The sequence below is a fragment of the Anser brachyrhynchus genome (assembly GCF_964034855.1).
Source record: "Anser brachyrhynchus genome assembly, chromosome: 2".
NCBI lineage: Eukaryota > Metazoa > Chordata > Aves > Anseriformes > Anatidae > Anser > Anser brachyrhynchus.
The window spans coordinates 57,732,635-57,760,365 of NC_137695.1; the positions used below are offsets into that span (position 1 = coordinate 57,732,635).

The 27,731-nt window shown below is 37.1% G+C and overlaps 1 protein-coding gene and 2 long non-coding RNA genes across 6 annotated transcripts in view; 1 reads left to right on the forward strand and 2 right to left on the reverse strand.

The window, feature by feature from the left end:
• LOC308190835 overlaps positions 1-11,226 on the reverse strand; it is a 26,771-nt gene extending 15,545 nt beyond the window's left edge. Inside the window, exon 1 of the long non-coding RNA XR_013947516.1 lies at positions 11,093-11,226. This is a non-coding gene — a long non-coding RNA (uncharacterized lncRNA). The remainder of the gene's footprint in view (positions 1-11,092) is intronic.
• Positions 1-27,731, reverse strand: part of CNTNAP2 (contactin associated protein 2) — a 1,160,459-nt gene that overhangs the window by 838,083 nt on the left and 294,645 nt on the right. Inside the window, exon 1 of one of the 4 annotated variants that reach the window (XM_080582598.1) lies at positions 15,140-17,312. The exons of the other annotated variants lie outside the window; for them this stretch is intronic. The gene's annotated coding sequence lies outside the window, so the exon portion shown is untranslated. Of the gene's footprint in view, positions 1-15,139; positions 17,313-27,731 lie in introns of those variants that run through there. 4 annotated transcript variants of the gene reach the window in all.
• LOC308190834 lies at positions 11,217-15,133 on the forward strand. The gene is made up of 3 exons (XR_013947515.1): positions 11,217-11,690; positions 11,964-12,024; positions 14,915-15,133. It is a non-coding gene; the product is annotated as an uncharacterized lncRNA (long non-coding RNA).

The following is a 27,731-nucleotide window of genomic DNA, read 5'->3' on the forward strand; positions in this document are numbered from 1 at the left end:
TATTCAGGCTCTTTCAAACACAGCTTCTTAGAGACCTGGACAAAATTTGTACTTCCATCTCACATATAAAGCAGGTATTGGATGCAGAACAGAAAAATGTGAAACCTATTTTGAAACTGTCATATTCCTTCTGTAAATGAAATCTGTTAATCAAACTAATTCCCAATTCTGTAGACAATTCAGCAAATACATTAAAAGGGGGAAAGGTGTGATTGAAATCTCAACAGCTATGAATGTCAGGCTGATAACTTCATCATAACTCCATTCTCTATAGTGGAACCCACCATCCTGCATTCTCACTTCTCCCACTCTTATAAATACATATTTATCAATAAAAGAGAAGAGACAGAGAACATGAATAAGTGGTAAGCATCTCAGAACTTTTACAGAAATGTAGTACATAATATACTACCCACAGTAGCAAAGAAAAAAAGGAGGGGTGTAGCATAAAGAAGCAATAATCATTTATGAGAGACAGTGAACATGGAAGAAAGAAATGTTAACTGAAATACTTCTCATACAACATTTCCTTTCCAGCAGAGGATATCTTTATAGCTCTTACATACGCTAAACCTCAGGTCTGGTTCGATGAGAGAGAGTTTATTACACCTGAAATGGTCTCTTGGGTTGCACGACAGAGTGAAATAATGAAAACCTTGTGCTGCTACACTATGGCAGTCTGTAAAATATTTTTCTTTCAGCGTGTTAGCTTAAGACTTTGTTGCCCCTTTATTTCCATTTAGAATGGTTCCTTTTTTTTTACTTGTATATATAGTTAGAGAAAAAATAAGAATAATATTAAATTTCACATTGATATAGAGATGCTATCTTTTCAGAAATATGCAGGTAGATGGAAGTTAAATATGGAAAGTAGTGGTATTAAGGGTTAAAAAAGGGATGACAGTCCGCATTATCAACAAAGACAGTTGTGGAACTATGACAGTAAGAGAATAAAAACGTATTATTGCTTTTAGTTATGAAAAATAAATGCAACTGTTACTGTTCATCATTCTGAAATTATGATTTAGAAACTTCTTTAAACAGTTATAGAAGTATTGATACAAAAAAGGTTTTTGTGATGCAAATAAATTTTTAATCCTGATTGCGTCACTAACACAATGTTAATCTCATTAAAATCAACTTTCTGTTTACCAAATATGATTACAAATTCATAGCTTAGATTAATCTATTTAATTTGACAGTATTTCAGTATTATTTTTGACAGAGATTTCCCCAGCTTTAGCTTGGATTTACCACTTTGGAAGAAGACAGGGAGAAACAGACCCTACAGGATACACATTTGTTTCAGTGTTATTGGGTTGTCTTGCTTATTGTAGTGATTTTTGTTGTTGTTTGTTTTTGCATTAATAGTTTGAGTACTAGTGTTCCCATTTTGGCTGTTAGATGTTTCAGTTCTGTAAAGCCATCAAAGCTTTTGTCCAGCATTCATGATCAAGCTTTGGATAATATGATGTACATCAGAGACAAAAAGCACCAGAAAAAAATCAAGTAGCCTAAGGAACTTTGTTACCATTCTGTTTTAGATTCACTGCATTAGCCATACCTGTGTAAACATTAGAGTAAGTACATAAATAGTCTTGCTAATCCATATAAAAATAGGATGAGAGTACATTTTTGAATGGTGAATAAGCTCGTAATATATAAGAATAAGAAGTTGATTATAAATATTTTAAGACTCTGTCAAAAATGGAGAGGGGGAGATCTTGATTACTGCAAAGTATTCAGGCTGTATATCAGGAAAAGGTTTTTCACCAAGAGGGTTGTTGTACGCTGGAACAGACTCCGAGGGAAGTGGTCACGTTTATGAGCCTGCCAGTGTTCAGACACACGATCTGATTTTTTTTTTTTTTTGGGTGGTCCTTTGGGGATCCAGGAGTTGGACTTGATGATACTTGTGGGTCCCTTCCAATTCTGATATTCTATGATTCTATTACTTTTGGAACTGTTTTCTCCAAACCACTCTGGACCTGTATGGTTAGATTAAAAAGACTTGAAGTTCTACTTCAAATTGAATGAAACAGTTTTTCAACTGAAATTACATATTGCTTCATTGATGCTTTAGGACTTTCTACATAAGTGAAAACAATGCTTTTACAATTTTTTTTTTTTAATTAATTCAACTGTGTTTTTGAACAAAATCAAAATATTCCTGTGTCAGTCAGCACAGACAGGCAGCAGGAACAACCATGGACCGACAACTACAATGCAAAGAATAGGTGTATTTTTGTTACCTCTCCGACCAGGAGATCCATGAAGCAACAACCGGGCAGATGCACACAAGTTGGGATGCAGGCACTGCTAAGCTTGGTCCATGATAGAAGATCACCAGCCTGCTGTTTACACCTCAAGGTGTAAGGGATCAAGGGTTCGTGCAGGCACAGTTTTTACCACCATGCTGCAATCCTCATTGTGCTTTTTTGATCTTATTTGCACCAAGGCTGGGAGCTCACGCATGTCTGAATCTACCAAACACCTATGCTATCTATACACAGAGGCACTACTTGCCAAACAGATGGAGTATAAACAGCAGTAGGTACGATTTATGTGTTTTTCTACCTTACTACTCCACAGACTTTATGCATTCCCAGCTGCAAGGTCACTTGAGCATATTTACAATCCTCCTTGCCAGTCTTCTGTTCTGATCCCATTCTTCTCACCAGTCTTCCACTTTTAACCCATTCCTCACAACAACTCAAATTTTTGTTTCCTACTTAAAATTATTTACAACTTTCTTCATAAGCCTCCTGAAATTGTATTTTCAAGAAATGAAAACATTAATCTATAGAATTTTTACCCAGCTTTCAAACAACAGCAACAACAAAAAATGCATGAGAACATATTGAAATACAGGGAGACATGTCAGGCTGTTAGCAACAGTAGCTTCAGGCTACTAGTGTAAGATAGTGCTGACAATCTCAGGCAGATTTGATATTGTCCTTCAAGAACCTGTTAGCACCTCTCCTCCTGCTTCAGAGTGAAATTTAGCTAACAGACAAGGTCTCTGAAAAGAATAAGTTTTAATGTACAAGGAAAGAGGGAAAGAAGGTCTGAAAAATACTGCTCTTACATGAAATGAATGGAAACTATTATTATTATTTTTTAATGAAATGCAAAATCCCAAGGAATTAAGAATATATCCCAAAACTGCTAAGTGAGGGAAGCACATCTGAGAAATGCACAACTTAGAAAAGGACTTGCAGCCAAACAAGAAACATTTGAGTCATACTAGAAAATACCCGAATATGAATTCCAGCTAAACTATAGGAATAGTGAAACTCTGAAATCAACAAGAATTTAAATGGAGAAACATCAGTGCTGGGTACGGAGATACTACCTCATCATCTGGGCTTCAATGAGTGCTGTGGAAATGGTGTTTCAGTTTTGTCTCTACTTTTGACATTTTCTAAAATCCTCTAAAGCATTCAGGAAATAATTTACATTAGCCATACCAATAAAAGCCTACCATACAGGGAGGTAACATTAAATTAACTGGATTACCTTATCAATGAGATTGTTAAGAGGATTTGATTAGGAACTTAAAGTTCCTGCATAAAACAAACAAACAAACAAACAACATTCTGATCATATACAGCTCTTAAGTTGACCACAGAAGATGTAACACGACTAGCAGCAAACTAAAGGCAACTAGTCATGCAGCAGAAAGTTTTACAAGAGGAAACCTAGAACATTCCATTTGTTGGACTCCTTCCAGTATGCCCCATGTCTTTCTTGTACTGGGAACCTGAACTGGATGCAGCACTGAGAACAGTGCTGAGTAGATGGGAAGGGTCACCTCCTTTGACCTGATGGAAATACTTTGCCGAATGCAATCCAGAATGCTGTTAGCCTTCTTTGCAGCAAAGGCAAATTATTGGTTCATGTTCAACTTATGTCCATCAGGACTCCTATGTCCCTTTCTGTCAAATTGTTTTCCAACTGGATGGCAGCCAGCATGTACTGGTGCATGTGGTTGTTCCTCCCAGCTTTGCACTTTTTCTTGTTGAACTTCACCAACCACATGAAGTTTAACAAGAGCAAGTGCCGGGTCCTGCACCTGGGACGGGGCAACCCTGGCTATACGTACAGACTGGGAGACGAGACGCTGGAGAGCAGCCCTGCAGAGAGGGATCTGGGGGTTATGGTTGATAGCAAGTTGCATATGATCCAGAAGTGTGCCCTGGCAGCCAGGAGGGTCAACCATATCCTGGGGTGCACCAAGCACAGCATTGCTAGTCGGTCAAGGGAAGGGATTGTCCCGCTCTGCTCTGCGCTGGTGAGGCCTCACCTTGAGTACCGTGTGCAGTTCTGGGCACCACAGTACAAAAAGGATGTAAAACTGTTGGAGAGTGTCCAGAGAAGGGCTACAAAGATGGTGAAGGGCCTAGAGGGGAAGACATATGAGGAGCGGCTGAGGTCACTTGGTTTGTTCAGTCTGGAAAACAGGAGGCTGATGGGAGACCTCATCGCAGTCTACAGCTTCCTCACAAGGGGGAGAGGAGGGGAAGGAGCCAATCTATTCTCTTTAGTCACCACTGATAGGACCCGCGGGAATGGTGTTAAGCTGAGGCAGGGGAAGTTTAGGCTGGACATCAGGAAGAGGTTCTTCACTGAGAGGGTTGTTGCACACTGGAACAGGCTCCCCAGGGAAGCAGTCATGGCACCAAGCCTGTCGGAGTTTAAGAAGTGTTTGGACTGTGCACTTATTCACATGGTCTAAATTTTTGGGTAGATGTGTGATGCCAGGAGTTGGACTTGATGATCCTTATGGCTCCCTTCCAACTTGGGATATTCTATGATTCTAGGTTAAGCAAATACTGTACTTCCCACACTTAAGATCTACCACCTGTCATTAAAGCTTGGATTAAGTCCTGTTCTAGAAGTTTAGGAGTCATGTATATTAAAGGTTTTATTCAGTAAAGTTAACTGGGCTATATTAAAAAAAAATAAATAAAAATACTGCAGCATTCCAAACTGCACTATCAGAAGAGCAGCAGTCTTCAATCTTGCCTCACAGTATTACCGATTTTTCTTAATTGCTTTCTTTTCACTTCTTCCAAAGTGTTTAATTCCAGGAATCTGTATCCTTTCAGTTCTACTGGATATAAAACATGTTTTCAAAGTTTTTATAGGTAGAAATAGTTTCTATTTTTAGTTTTATATGAGTCCCTTGAAGCTTTTTAACTCTCATCTTCATGAAGAAGGCTGACTCTTGACAATGTCCACTCAAGTTGTGTTTTGAATGAACATAACTCTGCCTGTAAGCATTGTTTAAATACCAGTCACACAGAGTTTGTGCTTCCTGTTACCCTGTCTTTCATATTTTAGGCAGATTTGAAGAATTGTTCTTTGCATGTTTGCGCTCATGTCCTAGTCACACTTAGAGAATAGAAGTGCCAGGGTTTCTCTGTTCTAGATTTCAACTGATGCTGAAAACAAAACAAAACAACCACAATGTAGATTCCACAAGGAGATGAGCTTGATTCAATTGTTTGTTGAAAACATGGGGGGTGGAGGTGTGGGGGTAGGAACTGTGGACTATGCATTCAAGGTGAAATATTTTAGAAGTGACTCGTTAACTGTAATCACAAACTATATTATTTATCACATTTTTTTCCCAAAAATTATGTCTGTGACTGCTACACTGAGAATACTATTTTCTAGTATATTGTTTAAGCAGATAATTTTTCTGAGATTGCAGGTTTTGGAGAGCAGTGTCTGAACTCTTGTTTAGAGGTAGTTCTGGTGAGTTTCCAGGTATACACACAACAGCAGCCTGAATTAATATTCTTTCACTGCCTTAAGACTCCACAGCACAGGATGTCTGCACTCTGACTCCTAATGATATAGCAGACCCTTACATGGGGATATGTTCATTGTAACAGAAGAAATATTTATCTCTTTATTCTGAGAAAGAAGTCTTCAGTGGTAATCGAGCAAGCAGTCCCATCCAGGTGCATGATTGAGAATTTCAGATCAAAAACGTGCCTAGATTGGCTTTCTGAAACTCAGATCCAAATCAATATTTTTCAATTTCCTACTACAAAGACTATTGTGCTGTCATTTTGGTAACCATCACCGAGAATGTTTTTGTTTGTGGATTTTAAGACTTTGAAAAGATTCCTGGACAGAGACCAAAATCCCTCACTCCCCCAGTCCCCCAAAAATTCAGTGCTAGCTGTAGACAACTATAGTACTTACTTGTCAGTCAAGAACATACACAAACTATTTTTATTCAAACACATAATAAATATGGGAAAAATATGATTTTTAATGTCATTTAACCTTTTATCTCTCCTGCTGCAAAGTAACCTATCTCATTTTCTTTTTCTTCTTAAAAGCAAGCCATCTAAACTTGAAATTTGTTCAGCAGTTAATCTAATTAGTTTCATTTTTTAAGTGTCTAAAATTCCTTGTGTTCTGAAGCCTTTAAATTAATATTTTTTTAATAAATTAATACCAAGCAAAGGCTTTGTTTACCTTCTGGATTACAGCCTCTAGCATGTCTCTACACTGCCTTTGTCACTGCAAGTGAAGTCAAAGTTGATGCCTTTTCTTTTCTTGGGAATTAAGCTCCTTTATAGCCAGTTTGCACTCATTTGAGAGGCATTACAAGTTAACACTAGGTGGGAATGTTTCATATGTAACTAAATTCATTACCATTTATCTCTGTAAAAGTAAAGTTGTTAAGTGGTGCTCTTTTTCTTCTTGCTGTACATGAAGGGTGAAAGATTTTTTTCCCTCCTGCTAATCCTTTCTATAATTTATTTAAAATTGTGAAGGATTGAAGAGTGCCTAGTTTTAATTAGATGTGCATTTACAGATTTCCTGAGTATTGTGTTTATACTTTTATACTATTGGAAAACTGATGGGATATCTGCAAACCATCTGCTCCAAAGAAGCAAATAACTACTGGGCAATAGTATGACAGTTTGTATGTGGTTCATTCATTAATCAGTAGAGAAGTAGCACCAATACTGTCTGTGATACTTATTAATTAGAAATAGAATCAATCATTAAAAATAATTTGTACCATAAAACAAACAAGCAAAACAATGGTCCCTCTTTAATTCTATTTCTCCTATTGTACAGAATGTTTCTCTTCAAAAAAAATCCCACATTGGTCTCACAGAAAAACCTCCTATCTAGTCTTCCCAGTTTTTAGAAATATTTATGCCAATGTTTTACAATTGTGAAAGATAGCAAGTCAGATCTTGAGATGATATAAACTGGTCTCAAATTAAAATTCAAATAAATTAGATTCTGTGTTTTCCAGAACAAGGGCAACCGTATGCTGGTAAAATGCATTGCATAGCAGAATCTCTTTCGGAGCCCTTGCAGGCTTTAAGAATTATCAATTAAACCAAACCAAACCAACAAAACAACAAAAAAAAATAAACACCAACAAACCACCCCCCCAAACAAACCTACAATAAAGTCCTCTGTCTTCAGCAAAGTTCTGACTACTTGCAGAAACTGAACAGCTCTCGGTGTTTAACTCCAGTAGAACAGGAAAATTTTGGTCAATAATGGTAAGGTCCTTCCTTCCTTCCTTCCTTCCTTCCTCCCTTCCTTTCTTCCTTCCTCCCTCCCTCCCTTCCATCTAGATTTAGGAACACAGAACAGATGTGGTTATGATACATCTGTAATGAACAGGACACAGATACTCTCTCATCGGATGGCCAATATGACAGAAAATACTTATATTCAAGAATCGTATCTTCTATCATGAGAATAAGCTAAAGTAACTGGTTGTATGCTTAAGGTATCATGTATATGAAGTTATGATATATATGTTCTTAGGATGTACACCATTAATGAATTGTATATAATCATATTTTTCAAGAGAAACACAGGGAAAACTCTGGGTGGCTGCAAAGCTAGGACTGATACAAGAGGTACACAGCAAAATTTTGAAGTTGCATGTAATATACCGAATATTTCCTAAGAAAATATGAAAGACTCATTGGCTTTTAGAATTGCTTTCTCTTGCCTGTGGAAAACAACAGATAACTTTTTGTTGTGCTCTTTTTATCATTCACCTAAATTACATTTTGCTGGAGAGGGGAGGGGAGGGGAGGGGAGGGGAGGGGAGGGGAGGGGAGGGGAGGGGAGGGGAGGGGAGGGGAGGGGAACAACATAGCAAAGATTACATGCTGGCTTATACGTACACAATCAGAACACAGGGAAGACAAAAAATATTAACTGCAATGCCTTTTATAAATACCATTTTAAATATGATGAGAGAGAATCACTAAATGAAGTAAAACTGTACTCCAGATACGACCCACTTTGAAAATTACTAGAGATTAGATAGACTGTAGATAACAGTACCTATCTTTGTTGAAAGACAAAGTCTTGCGTGAAAGACAAGTCTTGCATGAAAGAAAATTCTGTCTCAGGTCTCAAATGATCTTGCAACTTCTGTTCAAGACTAGGTTCTGAATCTGTAAGCTACATCACCAGCTTCACCAGCTAGCAGTAGCTAGCATGAACATCTAAGTAAAATGTCACAAAATTAGACATAATAGTCAACAACTAAAAGACTCCTCTATTTCACATTAAAAGAAGGTCAAAAATAACACTTTGAAGCACCAAGCTCTCGGCCTGTACTCCATTGCTGCACATTGGGAGAGAATTACACATGGAACTCATCAACATCCTTGTTTCTGTGATACGGACATGGTTTCATGAAGTGGAAGGGAAATAGTGTACTTCATTTAGACATCTGGAGGAAACAAGCGTTGGGTTTACAGGCCTTTAGGTGCAGAAACTTAAGGGGACTTCAAGCAGAATGAGAAGATCATAGCAAGAACTACTGAACAGGATCAGTTTGAAACTTCTGTAGAGTGCTGTACAAAAACTACAAAAACACTGAAAAATTGAGAGCGGAAAGCACAATGCAACTGCAATGCCAGATTTGATTAACCTTGAGCCATAAGGGGGAAATATATATATATATATATATCTATATATATATATATATCTATATATAATGCTTCTACATAGGATGAAAAATTGAAGAATAACAAAAGGCACAATTATGGTTTCTAATGACAATCACATTACGGAGAAGCCATCTCACTCTGTAAAATGAATTTCGCATATTCCTATCCCCCATATTATAACCTGTTTTTTATGACCAGGCAGAAAGATCTCATGCATATTGCACACACAAACACATAGACTCTCAGTAAAATATTCCAAGTAAATCAGACGTGACCTTGCTGTCATTTAAAAATACTGACAAATACAACACACATTTACATTCCTGGCCTTGACTATCAAGATTATCCTTATAACTCATTCTTCCTCTGGCAGAAAGTATCTCCTGATATCCCTTCTTCAAGACAGACTTTCTCATTCTAGTTCTTTAAAGTCAAATTGATAATTGTGCATTTAGACTTTAATTGTTTAGAATACTTCTAAATTCATGGATAAGTTTTGTGTTAGCTGTAGAAATCTATTATTTATTAGCACAAAACAGACTGTGTATAGAGCTGAAGGTTAAAGATGATCAGTACAAACAAGAAAACATAAAAGGAGCAACAGTTAAATCAGGGCAACAGACAACATTAATATTTATGAGAACTACAGTGCCAAAAGGTGATTATTTTCTTTTATTTAATTAAAGGAGCAGGGGAAAAAAAAAAAAAAGAAACAAAAAAAAGAAACATAATGGACATAAATTGTGAAGAGTTCAGGAAGCCTGAAGTATAGTTTCTCATGAGAGTTTATTAAAGTTACAGGCGTTTCATCTGGAAAGAAACACTCTGCAATGAGCACAAAATTGATATACACAAGAGGAAAAATATGTTAAGATTTGTATATCATCTTATGAGTGAGAAGTACCAATACCCAGAGAAGGAAAACACTGGAAGCTAATGCACTATGTCCTAAAATGGTCTAAAGAAACTCATAAGCACAATGAAGACATTCAAATTTAATAAATATAAAAATAAATATCAATTTTGGAGAAAGTGCAATTATCACAAAGCAGAATTACTGTGCAGCAGGGGTATCTAGATTGAAGATCTGGGCAAATTATTTTGGAGATGAAAATCATTGTGCATAACAGACATATTATATGCTTGCAAACTAATACCATAAAGTGAAAGTTAATATATCATCATATAATGCTTGCTAGCAAAACAGAGATAAGACGAGAAAATACTGGGTAACAAAATAAATGCTTCTCATCACATAATGCTCTAATAAATACACAGACAGAACTGTGTAAAAGACAAAAAAAAAAAAAAAACAAACAAAAAAGAGCTCTTCTTGCAGAAAACACGAAAATACTATATATCTTTTAAGAATGTGTTTTCTCGGCATTTTTAATCTAAACAACAAAAAAAAAAAAGCTGGGAAAACCACTTAAAATTTTCAGCGTTTATCCCAACATAGCTTCTGAACTTTCGGTGAATTACCCATTCTTTGAAGGGAAATACTGTCTGAAAGACTTCAAAACAACCTACTACAAATTGAGATGTTTCTGAAACTATAGGCCAGGAAACCAACGGGGCATGAGCTGGGGACCTCTATTACCACCAGTCCAAGATTTACTCCCTAAACTAAAGAAATCTGGGGAAGAGTTGCAACCTGGAACTAGGACTTAATATGTGAATCGGAACAAAGAATCTGCCTCTGTTGCCCATGCCTTTATTTAGAGCTTTATGATGAATACAAAGCATCAAGGGCTGGTCTGACACAGGAAAGCAAATGGGCACTTGCCCTTGTTTTGCTCTTCAACAAAATTGAAAAGCAGATCAGCTTAATAGGGAAGTGACATTTTATCTAGCCAGTGTTTAGGCTGAACAGCATGAATTCGGATATAGCCTCATTTTGTTATGTTTAAATATAATTAATCTATTACAGTTAAATAGTGTATATAAATTAATACTCATTATATTAATCTAACTCAAAAATGAAATTACTATGCAATAATTTTCTGAATAAAGCACCGTTACATAAAATCTGTAACATATCCAAGAGATTTATATTAAACAAAACCCATTGCAGGGTGGGGAAGTAAACTGAAGTCAACAATTCTTTCTAAACACTTATTTCTTACCATGTAATGTAGTGGGTTTATGTGGCAAGGTTTTGCTAGCTGGGCAGCCTCTGTAAGAAGAATCCAGCTGCTGCCCCACGTTAGATAAGGGCCAGTTCCAGCCAGCTCCAAAAAGACCCGCCGCTGCCCAAAGCTGAGCCAATGAGTGATGTTTGAGCCTCTGTGAAGCAGATTTAAGTAGAGAAAAAAAATAATAACAATAAAAAAATGCTGCACAACGGCAGCTGAGAGAGCGAGGAGTGAGCACCACCCCTGCAGCCTCTCAGGTCAGTGCAGCAGGAGGTGCTCCAGGCACGCAGCACAAGTTCCTCTTCAGCCTGTAGAGAGGCCCCTGGCGGAGCAGGCTGTCCCCCTGCAGCCCATGGGTCCCACACGGAGCAGATCTCCACGCTGCAGCCCGTGGAGGAGCCCCCGGTGGAGCAGGTGGAGGTGGCCTGGAGGAGGCTGCGGCCCATGGAGAGCCCCTGCAGGAGCAGGCCCCGGGCCGGAGCTGCAGCCCGTGGAGAGGAGCCCACGCAGGAGCAGGGGGTCTGGGGGGAGCTGCCGCCCGTGGGGGACCCGTGCTGGAGCAGTTTGCTCCTGGGGGATGGACCCCGAGGTATGGAGCCGTGTGGGAGCAGTTCTTGAAGAGCTGCTGCCTGTGGGCAGCCCCCGCAGGCTCAGTTCGGGAAGGACGGCATCCCGTGGGAGGGACCCCACCTGGAGCAGGGACAGAGTCTGATGGTGAAGGAACAGCGGAAATGAAGCATCTGGGACTGACTGCAGCCCCCAGTTCCCTGTGCTGCCTAGGGGGAGGATGTAGAAGGGGTTGAATGGCAGAGGAAGGTGTTTTTAAGTTTGCTTTTAGATTCTCTTCTTTCTTGTCTGTTAGGAATATGCAAAATTATATGAATCTCACTATGAGGAATCTGTTTTGCCTGTGACAGTAGTTGGTAAGTGATCACCCTGCCCTTATCTCAACCTTTAAGCCCTTTTTCATAGTATTTTCTCCCCCTTTCCCTTTTTAACAAGAGGGAGTGAGAGAGCAGTTGTGGTGGAGCTTGGCTGCCCACCTGAGTAAAACCACCACATGTAAAAACATTTTTAAATGCCTTGCAGTGACTCCAGAGACAAGGGAGGAGGGAAAAGATATCAATATTTGAGTGTTCATGTGTTTATAGGTGCATGTAGGATTTGATTATATGTTAACTGCATTCATGGAAGTTTCTTTAGACTAAACTAAAAAAATAAAAACACATGCACAAGATAAAAATAGTAGCTAGGTTGCAGAATATAACTCAACAGCAGAAGATACTTACTTATAAGAATTATTATAAAACTTGGACAATTCTTAAATGGGATGCCCTTTTTCTTCTGGTAAAGTATTTGGGAGGTGGGGAAGTAATGGGGGGGGGGGGGGGGGAGGAACAGTTTTTCCCTAAAAAGAGTAAATTTAATAGGGGGAGGGGTTAAAAAAAAAAAAGTAAAAGGAGAGAGAAATTACACCAAGGCTCAACACGATAAAGGATTAAAAACCACTGAAACGGCTCATATGCAACCCACTAGACTTGGTTTTAGTCCATTTCTTTTCAGTGGACTGCAAGGAGAAGAAACCAAACCACCCACCCACCCAACCAACCAACAAACCAACCAAACAAACAAAAAAAAACAAATACGAGGAGTGGGGAATTGAGGGCAATTATGGGAGTGTTTTTGAGATTGCTTGTTGAAAGTCTGACAGTATTGTTTTAGAGCAAAACAATAAAATGTGCTTCCCTTAAAAGCTTTCCAAGCCTGACTGCACTTTAGAGGATTTGAAAGAGAAGAGTTACTGAAGTGCTATTTTCATTTTTATTTCTGGCAGTCCAAGAGTTACAGAAGTTCTCTTTGAAGGTATTATATTTGCCACAAGACAGAAAAATTGCTTTTTACAAACCTATGTTGAGGTTCCAGATAGCAGTTTCTGAAAGAGCAATGTATATCACTTCTAGTACCACTTCTAGGAGTTTTCAAGTCTCTGCCAGTTACCTTCCCCTGCTAACAGACCTACAAAAGAGCTAGGCTCCAGCTTAGCCTTGCATACAGTTCTTTATTTTATGATGTTCCTGGTCTCCTTTTTCCAAGAGCTAGGATTTTCTTTATAGATTTGCAAGCCACCAAATGCAACTTAAAAAGAATTAATCTCACAACAGCTTCTCATGTAGACGTCCTGGGGACTATAAAATAATCTAAGGGTATGTAATTGACAAACTTTTTTTTTTTTTTTTTTAAATGGCAGCAGAAAAACTATGTAATCCACCATTTTAATCTTTTAATGTCATGTCACAAGAGGGCATCCATTCACCTTATGTGAATAAATACTGACCAATATATTATTTCTTATTCAAATTTCTTGCTGAAAGGGGAGCAGTTGTATGACCTATGCCTAAACAAATGAAATGCTTTAGAAGGAATTTCATCTATAAACAATTAAAAATATTTTCAATGATGTAAATGTTTCTCCTTATGTTCCAGAATCAGAATCTAAGCATTAAAGCTGCAGTATTTTAAAATAAAACTAAGCTCTTTAACCATGCTAAGTTTAACAATGAGAGCTGGTGGGTTTTTGGTCTGTATCCCTCACCTCTCCCCCCTCCCTTTCCCTTCACTTCATAGCAAGTGTTATAACAGATAAATGGATTATCTTTTGCTTATGAAAAATGATTTTTTTTTTAATGTAACATTTTAAAAACTCCCTAGCAATATTATTTGAATTGAAAAAGATTTTTCAGCATTTTTCTTGCAAAGTTAATGTCATTCTCTCACACCAGCATGGCCAAAAGAACAATTTCCTTATTTGAAATTACAGTAGTTCATGCTTTTTATTCCACAAGTCTGTATGTTGAAGCTATCAAATCTCATTCCTTATCTTCCAAGTTCACATATTCAGTTAGAGGAATTTTCAATTTGTTTGACTCTAAGAGAAAGCACAGAATATTTAGAGTGCCTTCCTTTTCTAATGTCCTTTTCCAGCTCTGAAGTTATTATCCCCTCAAAAATGGATACCTTTCCATTACAGTTATTCAAAGTTCTGTTCCAGAAGCCCCATTGCACTAAAGTTCTAAATAAAAGTAATTTCTATTTATAGTGTCCTACATCCACTGCACAACTGGAAAAATAAAATCTGTGACACCTTTCCATTTATATGAATCTAAATTCTATATATAGCAACATGAAACCAAAATTCATGTTATCATGGCTCCTTCCCCCCCCCCCCAAAAAATAGAACACACAAATCAAAAAAAAAAAAAATCCTATATCATATAATTCACCTTATTCTAATTCAGAATCCCACTGTTCAGATTGGAAAACTGATACAGAATTTCCTACCTTTAACTGCCCAGGTTTTCTTATTTCCAAGACAAATTCAAGCACAGTATACAGTCATAGCTTTCATAGCCCTCTTTTTGAGGAGGGAAGCAGCATGGTGGAGCTTAGCTAGCCACCAGTGTGAAACCACCATAGTGCTAATCTAGTTATTCCAGGAGGCTAGTTGAATTCATTCTTCATTATTATACAGGACTGTTTCAAGGCTTAAGTTTAGGCCTTGGTGTTTCCATTTTATGCTTTTGTTGTTAGTTGGATGGACAAGAGGAATTTAAACAAACTTAAAAGAAACAGAACTAGATCCACATCAGGACTGAAGTTAGAAAAAAAAGGACTAATAGAAAAGTGTTACCTTTTTGAAAATACTGATAGAAGTGTGTTACCTATTAGAAAGTATTAGAACCAAATAAAATATTTTACATAATTATTGCAAAAAAGATTTTTTTGTTCTTCTCATGTTGTTTTCTTTTTCTTCAGATCCTTAATCCTCTCATTCTATCTTTGCAATATATTTGCTACAGTAACTATGGTAATGAACACATTTTATGAAGTCACTGAGGCAGATCTTGAATTTGATAAAGGCCACCACCACCATTAGATCTCAGCCTGTATCTTTTCTCATTAGACATATTGTCCCAGATATGAGAGCTGGAGGGAGGGGTTCTTACTGTTGCATAGTAGTTGAAATTGAATGGTACTCACCACAGTGAATCGTCTGATAAATGAGAATGGAAAACTGGTAATGACAGACATGGAGAAGGCTGAGGTACTCAACAATTTCTTTGCCTCAGTCTTCACTGCCAGTCAGGCATGTCTCTTGATTTCCTGAATGTCTCAGCAAGGGCTGCAAGAGCAAAGTCCCTCCCACTCTAAGTGAAGAGCAGGTTCGAGACCACCTGATGAAAATAAACAGGTACAAGGCTATGGGATCTGATGACATGCATCCCAGGGTTCGAAGGGAACTGGCTGATGGAGTTGCCAAGCCTCTCTCCAACATATTTGAAAAGTCCTGGCAGTCAGTCAAAGTCCTTGGTGACTGGAAAAAGGGAAACATCACTCTCAATTTTAAAAAGGAGGATGCAGGGAACTACAGACCAGTGAGCCTCACCTCTATCCCTGGGAAGATCATGGAAAAGATGTGGAAGCAGTGTCAAGGTTCATGCAAGACAAGTGATCCAAGTCACCCAGCATGGCTTCACCAAGGGCAAATCATGCCTTACTAATCTGGCGGGTTTCTATAATGGAATGACTGCATCAGTTGACAAGGAAAGACCAACCAGTGGCATCTACCTGGACTTTTCTGCAAGGACTTTGACATAGTCCTACATGACACCCTTATCTCTAAATTGAAAAGAGATGGATTTGAAGGGCGGACCATTTAGTGTATAAGGAATTGGCTTGAAGGTTGCACCCAGAGAACTGAAGGTTGCACTTGTTTCCTTTATTTCTCGTATCCTTCTTCTCATAACCTTTTTACAGATACAATTGATTGCTGCCTGACAAGCTGCAGACTGGAAGGACTGCAACAACGCATTTCTGCTTTTCAGTTGTATGGGAAAGAACAGATCACGCATTCTACCCCTTGCCCAGAAAAACCTTAGGCCACCACTGCCACCCAAGCAGCCTCTCTTAGCATTAGGGATGCAGGAAGAACAAACAACTGAGGGATTACTTACACATATTATACTTGTATAGGCATTGGATTAGGGACTGAAATATTTAAAGACTCACATTAGACTGGTCCAAATTCATACCACAGAGTAGGTTGTAATAAAGATGTTAATACCATTTCTACCTTCAAATAAATTAGTAACATTCCCTCAAAAATACCGATCAGGAATATTAGATTTTCACTTTCATTTCTGTTCTCAGAATAAGAGGCTTCAGAGCTCCTCTTCAGGAGGCACAGGAGTATGCACTCCCAACACCATGCCAGGAAAAAATTATTAACTTTCAGCCACCCTAGTTTCAAGCTCAAAGTACACAAGATCCTCCTGCTAGCCAATCTTCTGGCTACAACACAGGATATCACCATCAGATTTATTATTATTATTTTTTTTTCCTGCACAAAGGAATTCAAGGACATACTCTTTCCTCTTCCTAAACTCCCTCTGTATTTTTACCACCCTGCTAATGTGAAGGCTATATCCTCTCCAGGTGTGCCTGTCGGCAATCATCGTGCTAGTGGGAGCAATGATGAAAGCCAGCTGTGCACACTGGCTCTGAGACCTCCTTTGCCTTTGCAGGGGCTATACCGCTTCCTCTCTTGGTAACTGAAAGTAGTCTAGAAGACAAAAATGTATAACTTATGCTGAGGACTACATGAAATGGAAGGAACATAGAAATTCAGAAATTAAGACTTTGTATGTGTTACCATGAAATACAAATGGAAAAACTGTTCCACGTTTATTTCTCTGTATCTTCAGAGTGGCTATTTACCTAAGAGCTATACCTGGTTTCTCAGAGATTAAGCTCTCCTCAGCTCCAATGAACTGCAGTTATTGCAATATTCAGAAACAAAGCAAGAAACGTAAGTTTCATTTACTGGTTTTCCAAGTCTCTTGCAAAATAAATAAATAAATAAATAAATAAAATTTGTTCTTGTTTCAGCCAGGATAGAGTTATTTTCTTCTTTGTAGAGTTATTTTCTTCTTTTACATTCTTTGAATGTATTTTCATCTTTGTAGATGCTATGGTGCTGCGTTTTGGATTTAAGAATAATAACACGGTGATGTGTTATTCAGCTTCAGAGCTGAGCAGTGCTTACAGAGAATCATGGACTTTTTAGCTTCTTGCTGCCCTGCCAGCAAGGAGGCTGGAGGTGTGCAAGAAGTTGGGAGGCAAGAGAACCCTGACAGCTGACCCAAACTGGCCAAAGGGATAGTCCATACTGTAGGACATCATGATGAACAATCAAACTGGGGGGCCACTGCACTGGGAGGGCCTGGGCATTGGACAGTGGGTGGTAAGCAATTGCTTTGTGCATCTTTTGCTTTGTATATTTTTTATCATTTTTATTATTATTTTCCCTTTGCTTTCTGTCCTATTAAACTGTGTCTGTGTCAACCCACGTGTTTTTACACTTTTTTTTCACCCTGATTCTCTTCCCACATCCCACTGTGGTGGTGAGCAAATGGCTAGTTGCCTGCTGGGTTAAACCACAACAAAAACTACGGTATAAATTTCATTTTTCTGTGTCTCCTACTAAGGAAAGAACAAAACAAATCTGTTTCTTCCCAGTTCCTGTCAGAATACATGCAATAAAAGTATTATTTTACAGCACTCAGTTAAAAATCAGGATGAATGATGTCTTCTCTCATCTGCTCAGAATTAACTCATTTTCTTCCAGTCTGATTCCCTCCCTACAAAAGGCCAGCATCAGTTTCAAATTTTAATGCAACTACACTGTGTTGCAATGTATTTAATTATTTAGTGCTGCTATGAGTATTTTCATCTTTGCGGGAAGGCCAAAGAAAAGAGGATTTCTTCTTTTGTCTCACAGATGAATACAGTCAACATTTCAATTATTTTAACAGTTTCAAAAAAAAAAAAAAAAGATCAGCTATCACTGCAAAGTTTTTCCACACAATACAAGATTTACTCAAGACTATTAGCTTTTTGTATCACATTGATATTTGTTAAAATTAAAATTGTTAAAAAATAACAACAACAACAAAAAGTTAAATGCTTGATGGCCTCTCAAGAATATTTGATTCAAAAAGGTCATATGGAAAAGAGAAGGAACACAAGGGAATCATTCTTTTTTTTTTTTTAAACCCCAGAAACAACTACAACAAAACACTGTAAGTCAGACTCCAGAACACTTGTGTCACATTTCAGTAAAGAGTGATGTTACAGTCTATTCCCAGTGCATCTGCAATCAGGTTTGTAAGTACCATATCTAGACTGTAGCTGGCATGCAGCATATATGCAGATAATAGCACAAGCTGTATTTGTAGTTAATGATGTAAATACATGATGGTCAAGAATAATGGTCTGTGTTTTGCCTCATGCTGACAAAAAAAAAAAGCCATATAGTAGTTATCCTTGATGTTTACTGAAAAGTTTGTCTCTTACTGGTTCTTTAATTTACAACATTGGAAAGATATTTTTAAAAATATTTAAGTATGTGTCTAAGTGTTCTTGGAAAAAAAAATAAAAGCAAAGATTGATTCCACAATTCTGAAGTCATGTTCTTTAATCTGTGTAAATAAGGATGTTAGACCACTTTTATTACCCTTAGTGGAATTTTTTGGTATTCGGTTTTGGAATCCAGTTAATCAAGGACAAAGCCTAGGTTACACATCTTGCTATAAAGTGCCTAAGATAGAGAGGGAACTGAAGAACACATACACTGAAGTATGACCATACTTTGACCCGGAGACAACAAGGCTATTCATGTGTTTTAAAGTTCATAACATGAGTGATCTTAGTCATTCATTTCTAAAATCAGAATAAAAAATTGTAAATGACCACACGAATTTTTTTCTAGAATGTAGAAACTGCCCAAAAGACTTCAGTGTAGAATTCAAAGAACCCTTCCAGTTTAAGAGAAGACTAGGTTTGAAAATGCAGTTTGTGAAATGCATATATGATTAAAATGCGAAAATCTTTTAATTTGGGATACAGGATATTCTTTATTACCCGGGAGCAACCAGTGAAATGGAATTCATTATTAAAATAGTGACAGATCTAGGTCACAAATGCAGAGGAGACATAGTTATTTAAGAGGACACAGGAACTCACTTAACCATATTTCAATTAGAAGGAATTGTTAAAACTGTCTCTTGGTGCTCTGAATTGCTTTAGGGCTTTCAGAAAAACTTGCTGCTGCCTGGGGCAGCTTGGAGGCACTTTACAACTCAGGGCACTAAAATAACTGCCCATGTAGATCCTTCCTAGGGCAGCTGTTCCACTGGCTAAAAACAGTGTAATGCAAAGGGAAAGAGAATGAAGATAAAAGTTTATTAAGTTTTGTTTAGAGACTTTTCTGAGTACAATGAAGAGTAAGCATCCAATATTCTGAATGACAGAACAGTAATTGCCAAAACCACTTACTATCAAATAATGGAAAAGTTGATGTCCACAGTGTTCTGTCCTAGGAACTGTAATTTCGGGACAAAATTCAAAGCCTCTGACACTTCCATTTCATTGACTGTGGCCTGCACGAGCATGTTAAGTGGAAGAAGGAAGACCCAGAGAGCTGCAGTCTGGTCAGCCTCACCTTAAGCTGTGGGAAGATGATGGAGGAAATCCTCCCAGAAAATATTTCCTAACACATGAAGGACAAGAAAGTGATTGGGAGAGGTCAACATGGGTTTACAAAGAAGAAATCAGGCTTAACCAACCTGATATAGACTTCTCCAGAGAAGTGACTAGCTTGATAAATGATGGGAGAGCAGTGGATATTGTTTACCTCAGATTTATTAAAGCCTTTGACACTGTCTCCCACTATATCCCCTTTTAGAGAAGTTCACAAAGAACAGGATTGATAAATTTGTTCTTTGTGAGTAAGGTGATTGAAAACTGGCTGAATGGCTGGGCTCAGAGGGTGGCGATCAGTGGCACAAAGTCCTCTGGATGCCAGTCAGTAGTGATATGCCCCAGTGATTAATACTGGGGCTAGTAGTTTAACATCTTCATTAATGACTTGGGTAATGAGATAGAGGCACCCTCAGCAAGTTTGCAGATCATACAAAACTGATAGGAATGGCTGATGCACCAGAAAGTTGTGCTGACACCCAAGGGAACCTCAGCAGAATGGAGAAATGGGCTGGCTGGAATTTCACGGAGTTCAACAAGGAAAAATGCTAAGTCTCTCTGAAAAAAAAAAAAAAAAAAAGCTACAGATACAGAAAACCAAAAGTAAATACATAAATTTTAATTAATAAAATATATATATATATAAGGGTATAATAATCATGGAAGAATGACTCAATTCAATCCATTTTTTCTGTTGCAAACATGACAACCAGAATCTTCTCAGTTCAATTCAGTGTTTCAGAAAAACTGAAAATAACAATATTGATACTTCCTATGTCAAATCATTTCACTGTTATTTTTCCTGTTAATGAAAGCACATACACACACACACAAAAAAAGAAACAACAACAAAAAAACAACAGACAAACAAACAAGCAAACAAAAACCACACATTTTTTTTTTCTGAGTTTATCAGATACTACAGCATCCTCTCATTTCAGTGTAATAGTACAGACCAGGGATACTACACACATTCATCAAAGTAAACACAGGTGACCTAAGTATGTAAGGCCATCTGGCTGCTGCAAGTTTCTACCCTGCTGTGGTCAAGACAGCCACCTGACAGTAAATCTTTAGCACATTACTTATTCCCAGTATTGACAAGACATTTCCTGCTGAGACTAGCTAAATGTTTGTATATTAGTACACTGTCCCTTATCATTGCTACCAGATTTCTAGGTCTCTTACATGTGTAAAGGAAAACATTGCAGACTGAGTGAATGGGGAGACTCCGATGATACACAACAGAGGCAGAAAAGTTTCTATTCTCAAAAAATGAGAACGAGAAGTCAACATGTTTTCTACCAGATTGTGAATATGAGTCATGAAAACAATTTATTCAGCTAGATCTGGGCAAAATTTCTTTCCGATTTTTGAGATTTCTTCAGGAGCACTGCATGTCTTGAAAGCACTCTTACTTCCTCTGCTCACACTAAGAAAAGCTGATGACTTTTATGAGTCTTGAAGGTTATCTTGGATTTCTGATGTAGTTTTTAGTTAAGGTTTTGGACATTATCAGCACTATTGTTAAGGGACACTATGAATTGAAATAGAATCTATAAAATCTTCTCCAATTCTACACTTACCATCCTCTGGGTGACACCTGACAGTTCACAAAACTGCTCACAAAAGACCCTGCTAAAAACCCAGTGGACAAAACTGGCAAAACAAAAACAAACAAACAAACAAAACCCACAAACAAATCACACACAGAGAAAAGCATGAATTGGCAAAAAGTTCCAGAAAAAAAAAAAAGGGCAAAATTGTAATGTAGGATATTGTACAGTTAGAAGATAGTTTGAAAAGGAAGAGACATTAAATACACTTATGTAGTTAATTTGGTGCCTTCCTTTCTATGATTTATATTTATCTTTGTGGTTCTCCTCATGGCAAATATAGTTTATGTTTGACAATAACCTGAATATGGGACAACTTTTCAACTTTTTCTTTTACGTCAATACTTCATCAGCATTGTTGAATCTGCTACTGTGTAAAACTCAAAGCATTCATTTATTTCATTCAGATAAGCATCCAGAGCTTCAGTGAGGTTCCTATCTGATTTCTAGACTGCCAGCTTACAGCAAGAACTAGATTCTTGTCAACCTGCACGTACTGATGGAATTTTTTTTTATGAATAAAACAAAAACAGAACAGTGGTGACCTTCAACATTTTATGTCAACATTAGTCTCCCAATTGCACTTAATAGAAAAAGATCAAGCTTCTAACCACAGCTGTTGTGCTGAGAAGATGACTCCTTAGCTCTAGGCTTTGCTGCAGGGAATGTAAATGTTTGGCCATTGTTACACCACAATTGTTACACCACAAAGACAATCTGTCTCACTCACTCTAGTCAACTACTACTATTCTGTAGTAGTCAACCCACTACTATTCTGTAGTGACATACTGTACTAGTAATGCTTTTACTCATTCTGCAGTTTATCTACCAGAGCTAATAGCAAAGTTTAATTACCAAGGACGAATTGCACAGAGATTTAGAAGTATGCAAGGTATACAAGTTATAGTCTAGAAATCGACCAGAGAAAATATTACTGAGAGAAATTCAATTTCACTAAAATAGGTCAGGTATCAAAGGTGGTCATTTGAACAAGAAACCTGTCAAATATAACCAGTTACAGTGTTATTATTAGTTTTGAAGCACACATACCTACTATGCTGCTACATTTTCCTTCTATTCATTCACTTTTCAACTTTAATTCTGGTTCACTACAAGCACAGCTTCCTCAGGCATCAGATTCAGAGGCTGACACCGAGCATCTAAATTTTTTAGGTTGAACTAAAAGCACTGGAGTCACTAAGGCTCCTTAAGTCCATAGCTGTCTTCTACATACAAGTTTCCTTGCTCTCCCACCGATGTGATTTACACATTGTGATCTTCAAGATCTGACAGTAATGTGAAGTAGCAAACCTCTGCTAATACAAATCACCCTGGGAATATCAGTATTCTAAGTTTATTTTATGCTACATTGCCATCACTCAAACACTCCAATCTATTTACTCTTCAGAAATTTAAAGGAGCTAGTAACTGCTGAAACAAATGAATCTATGACATAATACCCTGTAAAACCATATTGGGTGGCAGTGCTGACAAACATTCTGATGATTCAAAACTGAGTTAAAATATGTATTTCTAACACAGCCAAATTTAAACCACCCCGTGAATCTTTCTCCAACTTAAATATATTTTATAATGTCTTCTGAGTATTTGTACCTCTTTTTTGTATCTCTTTTTATTATTATTATTATCATTTATTTATTTTTTGTGCCTCTGAACTATTTGTACCTCTGAAGCCAAGATTTTGATAACCTCTGTCAAATAAATTTCTGCTTGAGAGATAATTGAATCAGGGCTGTATTAAGGATAGGTACAATCATTGTTCTGAAAAAGCTAAGCAATACCAGAATAAGTAAAAGGTTTCAGAATACAATTTCCACTTATAACACTGTCATATTATTTGGAAAAGAGACCACTGTTTCTGCTGGGATCTGAAAACATTTATGTCCTTTTTCTTCCTAACTTCCCACTCAATAGCAGAATCAGATTGGTGGTCTCTAGTGAATTTTACCTGTGACAAAAGCTCAGAGGAAGCTGTGGAAGAGCTGATATTGTACTCTCTCCTTCTGACCTTAGCCAGTGAAGATAATGGGACTTCCTCATAAGACTTCCTCTCCTATCTCCTCTCCTGATGATTCCCATCACATCTATGCATATAGCGCCTCACCATTTTGCCGGAGAAAGGAAGTGACCCCAGAGAGAGAAGGCAATAAGGAAACGCGGCCTACTTCCTGCTGCTCCACCTCCCCGCTTCATCAGAGAGCAAATCCCATAGCACAGAAGTTAGGACTGTTCTCAGTGGTACTGCAACAATATTCTCCTCTGTTATTGAATACCAGGTACATTTAGAATAACAATATGACCCTCATATCAAATTACTGCTCACCAGTGAGCCGCAGGATGCTGTTCTCATGAATCATTATTTATTAATTTTATAGCACAATATAAAAAGCCCTCAGCTTCCTTCCCTCACAAATCAATAGCATAAATATGCAGCCTTTACTGGCAGGAGCTGATCCCTATTGAATTCATGATCAGCATGAGCAACAGTTACAAGCAATATTTTTTTTGTAATACCAATAAAGTCCCCAGCAGGAAGGATACAGAGGGCAAATATATACGTTCTGATAAAAGAACGTAGGTGTCATTAAAACATCATATGATATTACTTTAATTAATACATGCCTTATAATTTATTTTTAAAATGTGCATGCATAGTTCTCTTTGAGGTGGGTGTTATACAAACTAGAGAGCACAAAAGGCAGGGATGATGGCTGATTACACACAGAAAGAAAATATTGCATAACTGAACTCTGTATCATTGTAGTAGTGTTTTGGCATTTAAATTGAAGATACCATATTTCTGTTTCATTGTTAATGTACAGATTGTTTGGTGGTTTTACAAGCAACGCTTGGATTAAGTTAGTCATCTTTATAAGCAGGAGACATCAAAGCATAAGAGAATAGCAAAAGAACTAAAAGAAACATTTTAGTGAGAAGAAAAAGTAAACAAATACACCAACGAAATTAAAAATGACTTGACAACTAAGTTTCTCTTATCAAAAATGTTTTAATTTCTGTTGAAAGCTGAGCCTTCTAAGTACTTATATGCACCTGCAACCTACACATAAAAAAGCAAGGATTCAATAAAAAAATAATACAACCGTATTCCCCCGATGATTTAACTTTTCTTATTGTCGCTTTCATGTGCTCATGGTGGCCATTCCTCCCTACTGTCAGCCTTTTGTCTTGGTTGGTAATGTTTTTGATCTCTGTGCATAGGATTCCAAAGAGACTTTAAAATATAATTTCGACGTAACAACCCAATTTAAAATTCTGTCAGCTGCTTCTATAAAACCACCATTTTTGTGCACTTTACATTCTTAGTTGGAATTTGTTTACATCTTATTTTAGCTACAAATTTTCTCTGAAGCAAACTTCAGATGACGTTAAAGGAGATAAGCATTAAGTATTTCAACTAAAAACTTAATTTGTCATAAATCAAAATCTCTGCTTCCACTTCTTTGCTTTAGTGTCAAAGGTAGTTCTATCCATGAAAGAAATTCTCAAAAGACTTTAGAGAATGAGATATAAGTCCATATTGACACATTCAGCAAATCCCATTAATCAGAATTGGGCATTACTCATAGATACTCGTAGATGTCAACACCTTTGTAAGACTTTGCTAGCTGGGGACTTCCTAGTTTTCAATGTTGAGAAAATTATTAATACTTAACTAGGTTTTGACCTATTCATTAAACATGGTGCAAGCTGAGGGTTTTTCTTCCAGTTGATGAGTTTATTTTCAGAAATATTTGATGAACTTAACAACTAGATAATTGATCAGCAGAACAGAAATATTTATCATCTCCAAACTCCTGACTCATCTCCAAAAGGAGAAAATATTTAGGGTTAGAATTTCTGTTCCTTACAAATATACACCAAAGAATTTTCCTAGGTATATTTGAACTATTAATTGTTCAAATTAAGTCACTTTTTATGACCTTTATTTGGATTGCATGACCACATTTCCAAGTACTACATTTCTCTAAGCTAATCTTCTCCTACAGAATGGAAAGTACCATCCCATCACCAGTCTAACAACAATTAGATTAATGCAATTAAAATTGGAGTTATCCCACTAACTTCAGAAGTCATCTGCTCTATTTCCTCTATTGGTATGTTTCACTCATTTACTTCCACTTTAACAATTATTTTATTATTTCATATTAATTTTCTTTTGAAAAATGTAATTCAGTGAAGCAAAGCCCTCAAAGCAAATTAGCTTTTGGCTGCATCCAGAATAAAGATCCTAAACAAGATCAGTTTTTTCCCTGAGTAGCCTCTATAAATACATATCAGAAAGGGCTGAAACTGGCAGAAACTCTGAATTTAGTAGTCTAGCACCACAAATATTGTTTGCAAATATTGTTGCTTTGTTTTCTTTTGCTTCCTGGTTCTGTTCCATCCCTTTTCCCCACGATACTTACAAGACTTTTCTTTAAAATCTTTTGAGCATATGAAAATTTGAATCCAATCTGCAGTTATGTACCCTCTAAATTCTGTTATTATGTTTTCAGATTACATGAATGATTACTGAATAATCTTCCTTCAAAATTCTCTTTTCGCTTTTTTTTTTTTTTTTTTTAAATTTCAATATACATTCCATTAAAGATTTCAAGGGTTAAATTCAAGAAGGCAATAAAAAAGGATTTTTTCTTTTTTTCAGAATTTGTTCACAAGTGAAGTTCCCACTAAAACAAAATACCAGAGGCAGCAAATACAAGTAATTTGACTATACATCAACTTTCCTATAGTTTTCTTTCCCTTGCCCATAAGTCCCTGGTTGAAATACATAGATATTATGTATAGCATGGCAAAATACAGGGGTTTTGTTTGCTTGTTCTTTCTCTGGCACCACCATTCTCACACTGTTGGCTGCCTAATGTCACAGTTCAGCACAAGTCATGATAACTCTAACTACAGGCTCACATACAAATAAAGTAAGCATTGAAAGACTTTTCCTTAGAGCTGCAAGTCATGTCTTTAAACAGTCTCTGATTCAGAAAGGCAGGAGAAAAAAAGAAATATAAAATAAATAAAATAAAATAAAATAAAATAAATAAAATAATAAAATAAAATAAAATAAAATAAAATAAAATAAAATAAAATAAAATAAAATAAAATAAAATAAAATAAATAAAGGAAAACCTTTTCCATTTCTTATGTGAGTCTGTTTGGCAATACATAATATGAATGAGTTATCTACCTCTCCTGTTGCAGTGCCAAAAGAAAAAATGAATCAGTATTTATCTTAAGGAGATGATTTAAATTGGCATGCAGGTACTAAAGACAGGGGAGCAAAAGTCAGGAAAGTAAAGGAGAGGAACAACTTCAGAGACACCTCTTCCTTCAGTATTCCCCATTCTCCTGCTTTTACGGAAGGTCTGCATTTGCACTTCAGTCACTTTTTGAGTGAACCCCAGAACTGCCCCACTTACATTGTGGCATGGTCTTAGAGCATACAAATTCATTTACTTTCAGACTGAGCTACAGTGAAAGATGCCCCACTAAATACGATCACTTTGTCAGTGAAGTCAGTTGAGAGACAGTCCAAAACAAAAGTCCTGAAAACAGAGAGTGCTGAGCTCAAGCTTTCAGCAACAGCTGTTTTGGTCTCTAGCCCCACCCATCTTGGCCAGCTGTACTTCCTAATGTAGATATTAACAGGGATAGTCCCCTGCCATTTCCACTCTCAATTGTTCTGTGCCCTTTTTCCTACTTTTAGACTTCTCCATCCCTTCTTGCATCAAACCCATCAGATTTGAGAATTCCATGCTTCAATTAACATGTTAGCATGGCAGCAGGCGTACCTGAGGTCAACTTTCAAACCGTCAGTGGATTAAGAATCAATCCTGTCAGAGTATCAGTTGCACAATAGTACACATCAGAAGCAATCCTCTATTCTTACAAATTTATACATTAGAAAACTGGTGTTAACTAGAGGTGATTTTAGAGCAGTTCTCAGTAGAAATTCTTCTATCAAGATGAAATGTTATCATATTGCTTTAACTTGCTGTACATAACTTAACCACTTGTAATTTAGGTATCCCTTATGTATTCCATCTCACAAGTAATGTTTGCAAGCTACTGCAAAGCTAAACCACTGAGAGTCTTACCATCATCAGACACTCCCTTTCTTCACTTACTTGGATGGATGAGCTATTAAGTCCTGGAAGAAAAATGTATTACTTGGCATGTCTGCAGAGAAGTATCTGACAAATATGCGAAAGATGACCTTATAGCTCCAAAGAGCTCTTGAGATAATTGATCTACAAACACACACATTACCAGACAGCAACACAAATAATAACCAGCAACTAAAGGCACCAGTGGCTCAATAAATGATTTCCTGACATTTCAGTATATTACAGAGACAGCATATCTTTCCTTTGGGG